At 47.0% G+C, this 16,577-nt stretch overlaps 1 protein-coding gene across 2 annotated transcripts in view; it reads right to left on the bottom strand.

Moving 5' to 3' along the window:
- DMXL1 (Dmx like 1) overlaps positions 1-16,577 on the bottom strand; it is a 2,236,090-nt gene that overhangs the window by 401,792 nt on the left and 1,817,721 nt on the right. The gene's annotated exons all lie outside the window — the stretch shown is intronic.

Here is a 16,577-nt window from a genome sequence, read left to right as displayed (position 1 = left end):
CATCCCTAGAGGTGGGTCTGCGAACTGACCTTACCAAAAAATCCATAAATAGACCCAACCAGTCTAATGAAAGACAGAAAAAACCAGTGGAATGAGAAAATCAGGTTAGAATAAAAATACACCCCACCATAAGAAATGAGGAAGAACCACAGAATAACTGCAAAAAAGAGAGATGGGTAGGCATGGTTGAGCAGAACCCATAGCAATGGAAAAACAATGTTTCGAAAGACACTAACCAATATGATAGGACATATTACACAGAACTAAGGTAGGAATTGGAACCATGAATGGCTGAAGCCCGGAAGATCGATGTCAGAGGAACAGTTACAGAGGTAAGCTCCGCATACCGACAGCAATTGATACTATCCAGGGTGAAACCACCGAGAAGAAATCTAGAACACAGGTACCGAAAAGGAAGCATGATGCATGCTTTCACTACAAATCTGCGAGGACAAAACAAAAACAAGTCCTGTCCAGTGAGTACTCCAGACAGAGGAACACCGCTGCAAACATTCAACTGGGAGAACTCACAGAGAGGTGAAAAAGAAAAGCAATGCATGCAGAACTATCTCAAAAAAGGTGACAAAGAGGCTGCGTTATGAAACAAAATATAGATATATAAGCATTGAGATACATATATATACATATATACATACACATATACACACACACACATATATATATATATATATATATATATACACACACACATATATATATATATATATATACACACATATATACATATATATACACACATATATATACACACACATATATACACACACATATATATATATATATATATATACACACACACACATATATATATACACACACACACACACATATATATATATACACACACACACACATATATATATATATATATATATATATATATATATATATTCACTGGACGGTTCAACTCTCCTCTCGTTTCAGGCGCTGCTAGCAAGTGCGTGGCTTCGCGCGGTAGAACCAAACCGCTATATATCAGAACTGTGTTTGCCCCGAGTGTCACCCGGTTCCAAACCAAAAGAAGCCGCCACTCCAGTCAATCCATTTTTAAGAAGCAAGTAGATTTATTATTCGATCCTCTACAGCATATCTCACAGCGAAAACCCCAATGATGAATTCAGGATGAAAGCTCCCCATTCCTGTAATAATTCATTTGTTACATCCTGCTGACTTGGCATCAACATTATTCTGCAAAGACAATTGGAATGAGCGTGTGACACACTGTGAAACACGCGTATTTATCCTATGACATTTGTATCCATTTCGGAGTCAAAATCAGCCCATTGAGTTTGTACGCCGACAGTCACTCAAAGAAACAGAACAAAAATATAATTCATAGTAATTGATCCAAAACAGCACAGCACAGCATCGTAGAAAATGGAGAAAAGAGAAGCCAAAAGAAAAGAACATGTCACCAATATGTTCGATAAGGGTAACATGGAGAAAGCTCAAGCAAAACAGAGTGATACACCGAAGGATGATACAAAAGGCAAAATAAGACACTGGGAAAAATTAACCAGAAAAGAAATCAATAAGTCCTGGGAAGTCATCGCACTACGTAAATACTTGGAAGCAGAAAGAGTTCCAAGGGGACTCAGAATAATGTTGATGCCAAGTCAGCAGGATGTAACAAATGAATTATTACAGGAATGGGGAGCATTCATCCTGAATTCATCATTGGGGTTTTCGCTGTGAGATATGCTTTAGAGGATCGAATAATAAATCTACTTGCTTCTTAAAAATGGATTGACTGGAGTGGCGGCTTCTTTTGGTTTGGAACCGGGTGACACTCGGGGCAAACACAGTATATATATATATATATATATATATATATATATATATATATTATATATATATATATATATAGAGAGAGAGAGAGAGAGAGAGAGAGAGAGAGAGAGAGAGAGAGAGAGAGAGAGAGAGAGAGAGAGAGAGAGAGAGAGAGAGAGAGAGAGAGAGAGAGAGAAGAGAGAGAGCAAGAGAGAGAGATTTTAGCTGCATCTAAGATCAACATATATCCATAGAGCATTGCCATACCAATAGATACCTAGATATAGAGGCACATACAAACACATACATACACATATAATACAGTGTATATAAAAATATTGATGAAACAAAAATAGCAGCACCACGCTGACATTCATTTAACTTAAGTAGCATGGGCCTGAGCAATTAGCAACATAGCACAAAGAAACAGACTGAAAGAGAGAGAGAGGAAATCACACTCCTCAACAAAGAAAATTGGCAAAGCATTAGAGAAATTATGAAAGCTGTGAAGAAGCCTGAAATATGCAGGTAAAAGCCACAACCTGAAAGAAAGCAACAGAATGGATCCCTGCGATATAAGGCATACAAGGGTAGACAGGGCCTAAAACAGACCAAGGTGAGTAAAGGGTAACTATTGGAAGGCAGAGACTGTCGGAACAGTGAAGGCTATCAGACAAAGGAAGAGCCAAGTGAAAAAGTTAAAGAAAAACAGTCCTGTGAGAAACGAAGCAGTAAAAAGCATAAGGTCCAACATTTTGAACTAATAATGAAAAAGCCAATCGAAATGAGAGGCAAGTGAAATGAAAAATTATATATTCACTGGAGGAACAGAAGTTCCACAAATAGCAGGATTCATTAAAATTGAAGGAAACAGAAGGCCAATCACTTGTAAGCCCAAAGTAAAAGGAAAAACAAGTGCCAGAACAGAGTCCTTTCATGATATGCCATATTCAGTGTGTTCAAAGAATTAACGCAACTGCAGTAATAAGAAAGAGAGAATCACCACAAAGTGTGAAAACAAAATTCATCTAATGAAGAAAGTCACTCTAAAAGTGACACAGGTGGCAATAACCGTATCCTGAGGACAAGGCTATAAGACACTGTATAGCACAACTGAACATAACGGTCTGTGAAAGTACACCAACCTTACGGGAAAGGAAGCCCAAAATGTAACCATTGGTTAGAAACAAGCAATAAGAACCAAGAATCCATATGTAGATGGATGAAGCCATTAACCTACCTTAATATCATGCAAAATAGAGGCAGCAAGGATAAATATGTTGCATATATGCAACGTTAGTACTCAGTACACGGGCTGGACGTAAAAAGAAAGAGATAGAGAAACTGAGACTCTCATGCACGACCACACAGAAAAAGTATGTGGAATAGACTCCAAATAAAGGAGCTTAGCAAGACAAACCTGTGTATACAAAGTGCACCCTGCTGTAGAAAGGAGAGAAAGGTTGCCAAAAGAAAATGGGAACACAAGAGAAAAATATGTCATAATGGAAATCACTGGTCAGGCCCAGAACGTGTATTTACAAATACAGACCATACCAGACGTTCCATTGCTCCACTGGAAATTCCTTTAACCTAAAGGGTGCTCCCTGAGAGAATAAAGAGAGACTAATGATGCAAAGGTAGTGGCATCTCAACAAACTGTACGCAACCTTCCCCAAGGGGAAAACAAGCCACAGGATCCCTTAAGGGATACAAATTATAAAAACGAATGGCAATATGCCTACCGCAAGTGCCCCCAAGAGCAAGTAACACAGGTAATCAATCTCATTCGAGAAAAACAGAAAAAGATCTAATTTGGGCAAGAAGCCCTTCAGCAGAGATAACAGAAAAACCTATCCAATAGGTAGGGACCCACGTAGAATCAGAAAAAAAGACAACCGGTTGTCGACAGTGTAAATCCAAAGCAGAATTTAACTTTCAGAAGCAGGAACACCACTCCGGGTAATGCGCCATATGGAGCAGACCCATATAGGGGCACTCCAGAAAGTGGAACAGAAAGCATATGTGAGTCATTGATATAACATAGAATAACACCCTGACGTAAACACAGCTTTGGAATAACAATGGAAGTTGAGAGAAGGGAAACGGACCAAAGGGTCTGCACTACCCAAACTCTCTTGGAACCAGCACAAAGGCATGGGCATCAAATAAATGGAAGCCAATCAAAAGGCATGTCAATTAAAGTGGATTGGACTCCCTCCGAAAAACCAGTGGTCCGAAGCAAAGCCAGCCAACGCAACACTACAGAAGAAGCCATGGCACAGCCAACTGAATCGGTGGCATCCATTCCACACCGAATGAATAATTTAGCAGCCTCCTACCCATCCGAAATCAACTTGTTCTGATTAGGATATTGGAGCAATGGCAATAGCTGTGCCATGAATCCCATAAGGCATGAGAAAAACGGCAGACGGCGAAAGATGTGTTAATGGAACGTAAAGCAGAACTGGCGGAAGGGAGAATATGCTTTCTACAAGAGTCCTGTCTCCGGGAATCTCAATCAATCGGAGTATGAGGAAGACCGTGTGGCCTGTACCACAAAACTGAGGTGTGGCGGTGGGCAGAGCAGACAAGCTATGTCAGTGGGGGCAGACGGGTGCTTGTGGGATATAGAGTGGTCCACAGCACCAGTATCCAGTCTAGTCCAGGCATCCAGCAAGATATCATGCAGCACCTCACAGAAGGATAGCACCGGCTCAACACCTGATTGGCCAGGATGAAGAACTCCAATGATGGGGTCAGTAGACTTTGTTACTGAAGGAAAAAACAAGTCTAAAACCACAGCCACCCTCGCCAACCTGCCTGCTAAAGAAGAGCTGGCATCTGTAGCTAGGCCAGGAGGAGAAAGAAGGCCAGAAGCAGGGGAAGACTACAAACCACTTGCTTCACTTAGTTTAGCTATCCAACTATCCACCATAGGAGGATCTGCAGACATTAGCTGTACAAACCCAACCCCTTCCGTATCATCATCTTACAAATATTGTTAATGCAAAGGTTCTGCAGAAACATGATGCATTGCTCTGCGCCTGTCGATCCGGCATCACACAGATGTCAGAAGACGACAGTGGAAGGATATCACAGCGCCACCCCGCTGGAGCTAGCTTCAAAGGCTGGGGCATAGGTGCTGAGTTGAAGTAGATCAGCGCCACAGGTGTGAATCCCAAGGGAAGCTCACTGGCATTGAGGAAAATAAGGGCCTAACTGCAGCCGAAGGCGAACCGGCCGGTGTGGACACACTCAGAGGACTAATTACCTACAAAGGGCCCAAAGGCGCTCCTGGGGAAGGTGAAAACCCAAAGTTGGCGTGTATAGCATGATCATAATCTCTGATTTGGGTCAGAGTAAGTTGCCCCAGGTTCAGGAAAGGCAAGGATGCATGGGAGAGACTCTTGTATGGCATCCTCTGCCAGAGGGCGTGAGGAACCGGGGGATGCAGCAATTTCGACCGCTTGTGATGAGACTTACTGCTGGATATCTACGGGGAGCGGCATCCACTGGAACGGCTCCATGAAAGGACCGTAGAGCTGGAAGGAGACCAAGATCGATGAAACTTCGAGGGTTGCGCCAACCGTGCAGACGGGATCTTCATCTGTCATTTCTGCAGAGCATTTGGCTTAAGTTGTTGACAGGCGTCAAACTCCTCGGAATCATGGCAGCACACATTGACAGAATGAGGGTCCGTGGCCGACATCTGTTGAGCACAAGACCCACAAGGTTTTAAACCAGAAGGCACAGAAAAAAGGCACACTGTTCCAGACGGAAAAAAAACATAGTAGGCCCAAAAACGGCCAGAGGAACAGCTTCTTCGGATCTGCGTTGTAGTGTTGAAAAGACGAAACTGACGTCAGTGCGCCGGGGAAGGGCTTATAAGGACTCCATCGAAGTCACATCTGTAGGACTACGTGGCTACGGAGACGCATGACCTCCTCGAGCGACACACGGAGATTCTGACAGATAGTTTCCAGATCCAGTCTGGCTCCTGTGAAGAATTAGAAGGTAAGGAATCTGCAGCTAGATGTCTCTATCAGATAGTAATGTATAACTTGTTGTCATACTGGATTACAAACTTCACTATTACCTTAACCGCAGAAGGTTTTTATAGCTAGAGGAAAGCAAGCAATTGATTTACTTGCAGACCAGTAAACACCTAGACAACACATAATTCAAACTTGAATTTAAAAACTGAAGGAAGATCTTTAACTTGATGCAACTCAAGGGTGTAGGAAAGACATGTATACATGCAAGAAATTGAAAAACTTTAAACAATGTTACTGCCATTCATTAGTCAAAACAATACTACTGTGCCTCACTACCATCCAAGTCACGCTGGACTAACACTTCATACTCTAGCTGTGAGAAACAAAGAAGGAAAGGTTTACATGCACCAAAATTATACAAACATTAGGTTGATTTGCAACTAGGAAATAATTTATAACAGCAAATTAAGTTTTAACTAACAGTTTAACACAAAAAGACAATGAAACACAAAATACGATTTATAATCACTGCAGAGGGAAAGCCATTGGGTTCCTCAAACCCGCAAAGACAAATGGTCTTCATCAAATGCCCTTACCTCCCTTCCTTGTATGTCCCATTACAATTCCATTATATTTATCAGAATAAACTTTGAAACTGAAGGGTAACCAAGGCAGACACATATCCAAAGGTAAAATAAATAAATAAATAAGAACAATAAGAGAAATACTATATGTGGGAAGTTTCAAATGAACAACATACATCACCTGTCTATAGTAATGAGTTACTTGCATTTAATCACACTTCTAATGAAGACTAGCTCTTCATGCTATGTCTTTACCCTTTACCGTATGAAATATTTTTGTTACCAGACTACAACTACAACATTTCAAAATCCTTCCCCCTAAACTAGGTGGTATCAGAGAAAGCATCAAGGCTTCAGCTCCATCAGATACATGCATTTACGGTAAAAGCTATCTATGACACTTAAGTCAACTTTATTTATTTTCCTCAGAAAGACCAAGAAGAACAAGTTACTTACCTTTGGTAACGCTTTTTCTGGTAGATACAGTATCTGCCTGTGGATTCCTCACTTTGTGAATATCCCCTGCGTAGTAGCCAATCGGAAACGTTTGTAGCTCTCCACGCCGGCAAGGTCATGGACAACGTCAGAGAGGGTACAACTCCGCTCGCGACCACGCTGACGTTACTGGATCCATAATAGTGCCTCGTCGGCGTGATGACGTCAGTTCCGCCCTTTTTTGCCGTGACCCCGAGGCACACGGACGGACCGACATAACAGTAATAATATAATAGTACACAGTATTTAAAACAGCACACACAGTGTGAAACCGATGCAATATGCATGAACATTTAAATACATCTATTTTAAAATTTTAAAGAAATATACACTTAGTAGGTATAGAAGAGTGGACAACAGGGAGGCGGGTGGGTCAGTGAGGAATCCACAGGCAGATACTGTATCTACCAGAAAAAGCGTTACCGAAGGTAAGTAACTTGTTCTTCTGATAGATACATCTGCCAGTGGATTCCTCACCTTGTGAATAGAATCCCACAGCAGTCCCCACTCCCGGAGGAGGTTGTCCACTCTGCTATATCAAGAAATCTTAGGGGACAGAGCGCGCAAAGTGGCCATCCCTCCTCACCTCGGAATCAAAGCAGTAATGCTTCGTGAAAGTGTGGAGGGAGGCCCAAGTCACGGCTCTACAAATATCCTCAACAGGTACACCCCTAGATAAAGCAGACGTTGATGACTTTGCTCTAGTAGAGTGAGCCCTTATACCCTCAGGAGGTTCCTTACAAGCAAGGGCGTAGCAGATCTTTATATACAGGATTATCCATCTCGACAGAGTGCGCTTCTGCACCGCTTTTCTTGTCTTACAGCCAGCAAATCCAACGAAAAGCTGGTCGTCCACACGATAGTATTTAGTCCTATCGAGGTAGAAACTCACCGCCCTCTTAGGGTCTAGACGGTGAAGCCGCTCCTCCTCCTTGGAAGGGTGAGGGGGGAGGATAAAAGGTAGGGAGGGTAATGGACTGCCCCAGATGGAAGGGAGTTACCACCTTCGGCAGAACAGCAGCCCTGGTCCTAAGTACCATTCTCCCAGCATGAATGAGGAGGAATGGGGGTTTTGAACTTAGAGCTTGAAGCTCACTTACCCTCCTTGCCGAGGTAATTGCTACAAGAAAAACAGTCTTGAAAGACAGAAGTCTCATGGGACACTTGTGTAAAGGTTCAAAGGGTGAACCCATCAAGTAAGTCAAAACAAGATTCAAGTCCCACTGAGGTACAATAAATGGAGTTGGAGGGAATTTGTTGGTAAGACCTTTGCTAAAACGTAAAACAATAGGTGACTTGAATAAAGACGGCTGGTCCGACAAACAAAGGAATGCCGACAAGGCCGACAAATAGCCTTTTACAGTTGCCACAGCAAAACCCTGCTGGGCCAAAGAAAGAGCAAATTGAAGAATGTTGAACAAACGAGCCCTCAAGGGGTCAATAGACTTCTCTCCACACCAGGAAACAAATTTGGACCACCTATAGGAATAGATCGACTTGGTGGAGTCATGCCTGGCGATAATATGACATCCACCACATCGTGTGGGAGAGAAAAGGAATTCAGGTTGCCCAAATCAATCTCCAGGCATGAAGGTGCAAGGTCTGGAGGTGGGGGTGTAGAACCTGCCCCTCCATCAGAGAGGAGATCTGCACTGAGAGGGAGACGGAGCGGCGGGCACGAGGAGAGGTGGAGAAGATCTGTGTACCACACCCTTCTTGGCCAACCTGGAGCAATCAATATTACTTAGGCCCAGTCTTGGCGATTCTCCCTCAGAACTCGAGGAACCAAGGCTGAAGAACAACAGGCAGTGGGCGTTCTCGTGAGTGGTGAACAGGTCCACCCGAGGAGTTCCCCACATCCGAAAGACGTGACGAACCACCTCCGGGTGAAGCCTCCACTCGTGGTCGGCTGAGAACTGCCGACAGACTGTCTGCACGCACGTTCAGAACTCCGGCCAGATGATTTGCCATCAGACAAATCTGGTGGTCCTGAACACAGGACCAGAGATGCAGAGCTTCTCTGCAGAGAAGAGGCGACCCCACTCCTCCCTGCTTGTTGATATTCCACATTGCGGTCGTGTTGTCCGTTAGGACCTGAACTGGCAGACCGCGAAGGGAAGGGAGGAAGGCCTTGAGTGCCAAACGAATCGCTCTTAACTCCAGAAGGTTGATGTGAAGCAACCTTTCCTCCGGAGACCAAAGACCCTTGATCTCCAGATCCCCCAGATGGGCACCCCACCCTAGAGTGGATGCATCAGTTATCACCGGGCAACCGATGGAGACAGATGAAAGAGCTTTCCTTGAGACAGATTGCCCTTCATGCTCCACCAAGACAGATCTGCTGCAGTTTCCTAGGAGATCCTCACAGACTCCCTGAGATCCCTGTTGTGCTGATACCACTGCCTGCGGAGGCACCACTGGAGTGCCCTCATGTGCCAGCGTGCATGGTTGACCAGGAGAATACAGGAAGCAAACAGACCCAGCAAGTGAAGGACCTTCAGGACTGGAACAACCGCTCCATTGTAAAATAAGGGAATCATTTCCTGTATGTTGTGAATCCTTTGAGGAGGAGGGAATGCACGACATACAGTTGTGTCCAGTACTGCACCTATGAACAGGTTGCGCTGTGAGGGCACCAGGTGAGACTTGGGTACATTTATCGAAAAGCCCAATCTATACAACAACTGAGTTGTCTCTTGCAGATGATGTAGCACCTTCTCTGGAGACTCTGCTTTGATCAGCCAGGGGAAAACCAGAATACCCGACCTTCTGAGATGTGCTGCCACCACTGCCATCACCTTGGTAAGGACTCGAGGTGCAGTAGTAATTCCAAACGGAAGGACCGCAAACTGGTAGTGCTGCAAACCCACCGCGAAGGGGAGATACTTCCTGTGCGACTCCAGGATCGGAATATGAAAATACGCGTCCTGCAAGTCGAGCGACACCATCCAGTCTTCTTCCATCAGCGCTTGAAGAACCTTCGCAAGGGTGAGCATCTTGAACATTTCATGTTTCAGATAAAGGTTCTAGATCCTGAGATCCAGGATTGGACGCAACCTGCCATCCTTCTTGGGAATCAAGAAATACCGGGAGTAGCATCCATGACCCCTTTCTTGCTCTGGAACCACCTCTATCGCGCCTTTCTTTAACAAGGTCAGAACTTCCTCCTGTAGGAGACGGAGATGTTCTTCTGAGCAAGCCCCTTGGCAAGGAGGCTAATTTGGAGGAAATTCCCGAAAGGGAAGAGCATACCCACTTGCCACAAGATTGAGAACCCATTGGTCTGTAGTGACCGATTCCCAATCCTGCAGAAAATGGGTAAGCCGACCCCCACAGGACCAATATGATTGAGAATGGGGAATCTAGGGCTGCTTTGCTGCAGTGATAAGGGGTGAGGTAGAAGAAGAGGAGGAGGAGGAGGGTTGACGACCTTGTGGACGATCTCTGCCTTTTCCCCTAGAGGACTTGTACAGTGTGTTCTGATGCTGTTGTTGCTGCTTTCGAGGCTGTCCTTGCGGACGAAAGGACGACTTTCCAAATCCTCTATACCTTCTGAAAGATCCTCTAGATTGAGTTTGTAAGCCAAGTGATTTTGCTGTGGCCTTACAATCTTTGAATCTCTCAAGAGCGGCATCCGCCTTCTTACCAAAGAGTCTTCTGCCATCGAATGGTAAGTCCAACAGAGTAGCTTGCACATCAGAAGAAAAGTCTGAAGACTTCAACCAAGCCCCCCTTCTCGTAGCTACTGCAGAGCCCATAATTCTTGCCACTGAGTCAGCCGTATCTAGGCCGCTCTGGATAACTTGATGAGCAGCAGCCTGGGTGTCAGCCTAAACTTCCTGAAAATTTTTCTTATCTTCATCAGACAGTTTTGGCAGCAACTGCTTAGAAGAAACCATCAATACATGGATATATCTTCCCATCAAGCAAGTAGCATTTGTAGATTTTAGCGCCATGCATGCAGATGAGAATACCTTTTTGGCAGACTGGTCAATGCGCTTTGAATCCCTGTCAGCCGGAACCTGAGGAAAAGACCCTGAAGATTTCTTTGAACAAGCCGCCTGCACTACTAGGCTCTCAGGCGAAGGATGAGCCGACAAAAACTCTGGATCTTCAGGTGCCACCCTATACCTCCGTGCCACAGTACTGGAGACCGCAGGAGCAGACAAAGGCTTCTTGCAAACCTCCAACACTGGCTCCAAAATTGCCTCATTAAATGGTAATAGAGGTTCAGACACAGATGAGGGAGAATGCAACACTTCAGTCAGAAGATTGGATTTAAACTCCGTGGAAGGCAGAGTAATGTCCAATAACTCCGCAGCTTTTCTCACCACCATATGGTAGGGAGCTGCATCCTTAGAGGGAGTATCAGGGCCAGGAGAAAAATCCCACTCAGGCGAGACATCAAGGCCACTTTCGTCCTTTAATTCCGCAAAATAGTCCTCTGATTCAGGAAGTTCACCTTCCTCCATCTCTTGCCGATAGCGTTCCTCCTCTACAGCCCTCTGGGCTTCCCTCCTGGAGCAGATCCTGGGGGCTGGAGTCGATGGCTCCACGACCGACTCCGTCGGCCTCGGGATCGGCGTAGAACGCGGATCCGATGGCACCACAGACTCCAAACGAAGACGACCAGACGGCGCCGGAGAATCTCGATACGGCGCCGGAGAATCTCGATACAGCGTTGGAGATTCTCGATACGGCGTCAGGGCTCTCTGCGCAGGAAAGTTCCAGGACGGCGTCGCTGGCAGAAAGGGCATAAACGGAGCCTGGGCATAAGTTTGGGGAACACCCAAATTAAATGCAAAAGGACCCATGGGACCCGCAGGTGCACCAGATGGGTACATTGCCCTCGCAAAGACGCCATACATTGCGTTAAGGTAATGTGATGGGTCCTGACCTGGAGCCGGGAATGGAGGATAATTACACGGCGTCGTCCCTGAAGCCGGTACTCCTGGAGTTGGGCCAGCCGGCGCCGATAAAGGAACCTCCTCAAGCTGCTCCTGATCCTCATGCTCTGGCTCAACCTCACCAAGATCCGGAGAGTGAACTGAATCCGAGGGAGCCGGCGTCGGAGATCGAGATACCTCGACTTCGGGAGTCACAACCTTCACTGGTAAAGCCGGATTCAAAGGCAAAGGATCAACGTCATCTCTGCGACGCCGAGGAGAAGATGACTTCGGCGCGATCTTTTCTCAGAGTGGCGCCTTGAAGAATGCTTCTTCTACTTATGCCTCTTCGACTTCGAATGCCCCGAAGCCGACTTCGAACCCGACCTGGATTCGGATCGAGACCTCGACCTCAACCTCGATCTTTATCTTGATCTTGATTTTCTTTTACTCGCCTTCTTCTCTTTTTTCTTCATCTTTACCATAAACAATTTCGCCTCCCTTTCCTTCAATGCCTTCGGGTTCATCTTCCTACAGCACGGACATTCTTCGACGTCGTGATCGGAAGGTAAGCACCAAACACAGTCCTGATGCGGGTCATTGATAGACATTTGCTTCCTGCACTCTCTACGGGGCTTGAAACCGGACTTTCTTCCCGACATTTTAGAAAGGCAGTGATAAGAACAGACGAGAACACCAGAAATTACAAAGTAACTAAGGAGAGTCCCAAAAAACCTTAGGAATCGACAGCACGGAAAAAAGGGAACTGACGTCATCACGCCGACGAGGCCCTATTATGGATCCAGTGACGTCAGCGGGGTCGCGAGCGGAGTCGTACCCTCTGTGACGTCGTCCATGACCTCGCCGGCGTGGAGAGCTACAAAAGTTTCCAATTGGCTGCTGCGTAGGGGATATTCACAAGGTGAGGAATCCACTGGCAGATGTAGCTATCAGAAAATGAAGTGTATAAATCTGGGTAGACCAAGAAAATTAAATGTATAAACATGGGGATAATTTAACTATGTAAAGTGACTATTCTAAAAGGTATATCTTTTAAAGGTTTCCATTTCGAGTGGACAATCTTCGAGCAGTTCCAATAGAAATAGATCTTTTGGAGAGTACCTGCTAGCTCTTAAGGCAACATACCCCAACTAGATGAGGAATCATTAAAGCACTCTGCTACCGCAGCACACCTGTTTCACAGTATTTGAAGACAAGCAATACAGTAATGACTGGTAAATGTTTGCCTAAATATTCATGTTCCATACCTACTGATGTTGAAGCCACTAAAGAAATGGTTACTTACTTGCAGCCACTTCACTGAACTCATAATTGTTAGAATACTTCCCTGCAGCATTTTGGTACCCTAGAACACTTCTTCAACATTATATGTCTTACACCAGAAAGTCCTGGCGAACAGAGCAGCCAAAAAAGCCATCTTTCCGGACTTGGCTGACCAGGCAGTAGTATTTGGTGAACATGTGCAGCGATGCCCATGTAGCTGCCTGACAGATGTCATTTAGGGGGTCTCCTCGTCTCAAAACAGTGGTAGCTGCCATGGCCCTGGTGGAATGAGTGCGCAGTCCCACTGGAGGCTTCTTTACCAAAGAATAGCAGGCTTTGATGCACAGAGTGGCCCACACGGCCCGACCTTTCATAACACCCACGTAACCAACTAAGAACTAGTCGTCCACCTAGAATTGTTTTGTGCAATCCAAGTAGAAATAAAGCACACGTTTTGGATCCAACCGGTGGAGCCTGTGTGCAGAGGTGATGGCCACCAGAAAGGCAGTTTTCATAGTGAGAAGTCTGAGAGGACAGTTACGTAGGGACTCAAAGGGAGCGCACATAAGATATGTAAGAAACAAATTCAAGTCCCACTGAGGCATTGCGAAGGGAACAGGAGAAAAAAGGTGAGTAATGCCCTTCAGGAATCTATTTACAACAGGGGACTTGAAAAGAGCAGGCTGATCAAGAAGCCTAAGGAAGGCTAAAATGGCCAAGAGGTAGCCCTTGAGAGTGCCCAGAGCCGTGCTGGGCCAAAGAAAGGGGCAACAAGAGAACCTCAGAAAGAGGGGCAGAAAGGGGATCCTCAGCCTTTGCTGAGCACCATGCCACAAATTTGTTCCATCGGCAGGTGTATACCGTCCTAGTGGAGGGACAGCTGACTGCCAAGATAACATCGCAGACTTCGGGAGGCTGGTCAAACGACATCAACTGCCTCCGCTCAATCTCCATGCAAGGAGGTGGAGGCTGGACAGGTGTGGTTGGAGGACGTTCCCTGCTGCTGCGACAGAAGATCCTCCCGAAGAGGCAGTCGGATCGGAGGATGGATGCCCATGTTGAGCAGCTCGGGATACCAGACTCTTCATGCCCAATCCGGAGCCACAAGACTGACTTCAGCCCGGTCACGCTTGATCTTCTTCAGCCCAAGTGGTATAGGTGGAAAGGGGTATAGAAGGCTGCATTTCCACTTACGACAAAAAGCGTCGCTGAGCGAGTGCCGCCTTGGAAATTCCAATGCGCTGAACTGCTGACATTGAGCGTTCTCCTCGGTGGTGAATGGATCTAACCAAGGCTATCACCACTGCTGAAAGAGACCTTGCACCACCTCCGGGTGAAGACGCCATTTGTGATCCATCATGCACCTGCGGCTCAGTTTGTCCGCCCTGGAGTTCGGGGAACATGCCAGGTGTTGAACCACCAGGGATATGCCCTCATTTTCCAGCCATGTCCAGAGGCGGAGGGCCTCCTGACATAGGGTCCACAACCTCACCACACCCGGTTTGTTGCAGTACCACATGGCGGTGGTGTTGTCCATGAATACCTGCACCACTCTTCCCTGGACAGAGGGAAGGAATGCTTTGAGTGCAAGACTAATCGCCCGAAGCTCCAGAAGGTTGATGTGGAGCCAGCACTCCGCCGGAGACCAGAGGCCTCTGATCTCCGCCTCCCCCATGTGGCAGCCCCATCCGAGAAGCGATGCATCAGTCACCATTGTGAACTCTGGCTGAGGAAAGGAGAGGGATCTACCGTCAACCCAATCCTGGTTCTTTAGCCACCACTACAATTGGTGTGCAGTGCCCTCCGAGATTTGAACGCAGTCGGACAGATTCCCCTGATGCAGTGCCCATTGGAACTTCAGGTCCCACTGCAGAGCCTGCATATGTCATCTGGCATGATCCACCAGCAGGATGCAGGAGGCCATCTGAACTGCGTTGTGTCCAGACCCGCTCCGATGAAGAGAAGCTTCTGAGAGGGGGTCAGGTGTGACTTCGGCACGTTGATGTAGGAGGTCGGATGTAGTCTGGAGGTGGGAGACGACAGCCTGTGGTGAGCCCACCTTCAACAGCCAGTAATGGAGATAGGTGAAGACTGGAACCCCTGATCTGCGCAGATGAGCTGCTACCACTGCCATCACTTTAGTGAACACCGAGGGGCGCCGGTAAGGCCAAAAGAGAGCACAGTAAACTGAAAATGCTTGTGGGCTACCGTGAACCGTAGGTAACACCAGTGGGCCGGCAAGATGCGATGTGAAAATAGGCGTCCAGCAAGTCGAACGCTACCATCCAGTCTCCTGGGTCAAGGGCAGACAAGAACTGAGCAAGAGTCAACATTTTGAACTTCTCCATCCGAAGGAAGCAGTTGACGTTCCTGAGATCCAAGATAGCACGCAGGCTTTTGTCCTTCTTGGGCACCAGAAAGAAGTGGGAATAGCAACCACAACCTACTTCAGTGGCAGGAACGCGCTCAATGGCTCCCTTGGCCAACAGTGCAGAAACTTCCTGTTGGAGAAGGGCCAGGTGATCCTCCGACATGCAATGGTACTGGAGGGGTATTCTCGAAGGGGAGGGAGTAGCCCCTTTGGACTTTTTGCAAAAACTCATCTGTCCGACGTGATGGTGCGCCAGTGGGGAAGGTGATGGCGGATCCTGAAGCCCACTGGCGTTTGGTGGCCCTGAAAGGTCAGACTAGGAGGGCTTGAAGGCTGCTTCAGAGGGGACTGTGGTGGACTGGTCCGCCTGCTGGCCCCCAGAACCACGGCAGTGGTTCAAACGTCCCGGCCGCGCTGTGCCGTCCCGGCTTGCTCCGGCCAGTGGCTCTGGGCGGGACGTAGCAGGGCACCTCTTCCGTAGCCACGAAAGGGGCGAAAGGCAGACTGCGCAGGGTGGGTGGTGGAGAGGCCCAAGGACCTGGCCGTAGCCCGAGAGTCCTTAAAGCGCTCTAGCGAATTGCGTGCCTTGTCGGCGAAAAGGCAACGGTCATCTAAGGGCATGTCCATAAGGGTGGATTGGACATCCCTGGAGAAAACCAATTGAAGGCAACCAGGCATAGCGTCAAAGGTCTACTGACATGGAAATCGTCCTGCCAAGTGCGTTGGCGGTATCCAACCCACAGTGGATGGTAAACCTCGTTGCGTCTCTCCCCTCAGTAACTGCACGAGAGAACACGGCCCGGGCCTCCTCCGGGCACTGGGGCAGCACCTGCGCTACCGTATACCACACAGAGTAGGTGTAACGGGCCAACAAGCTGACGCGCGTTTGGAAATACTAGAATTTTAAAGCTCAGTGCGTGAGCGCGAACCTGCTGCTGCTATTCCTCTTATTTTTGCAACCTGCTGGCACCTGACCACCATAGCAGCTGTGATCGTGACTGTTGGTAATTTTAACGGGGGGACACTGTGGGGCATTTTTATTTCTTTAAATTCTGCTCAGTCTTGCACACTGTTTAACTTACCTGCTCCACCTATCCTCCCCGGTCCACCGCGACACCGTCGTTTGTGTGGAGGGAGGATACGCCTCACATCCAGTTTGGGAGGTTAG

The sequence above is a fragment of the Lissotriton vulgaris genome, chromosome 3_1 (genome assembly GCF_964263255.1).
Source record: "Lissotriton vulgaris chromosome 3_1, aLisVul1.2, whole genome shotgun sequence".
NCBI lineage: Eukaryota > Metazoa > Chordata > Amphibia > Caudata > Salamandridae > Lissotriton > Lissotriton vulgaris.
Note: the sequence above shows the minus strand (reverse complement) of the source record. Positions and strands in the feature narration are given on the sequence as shown.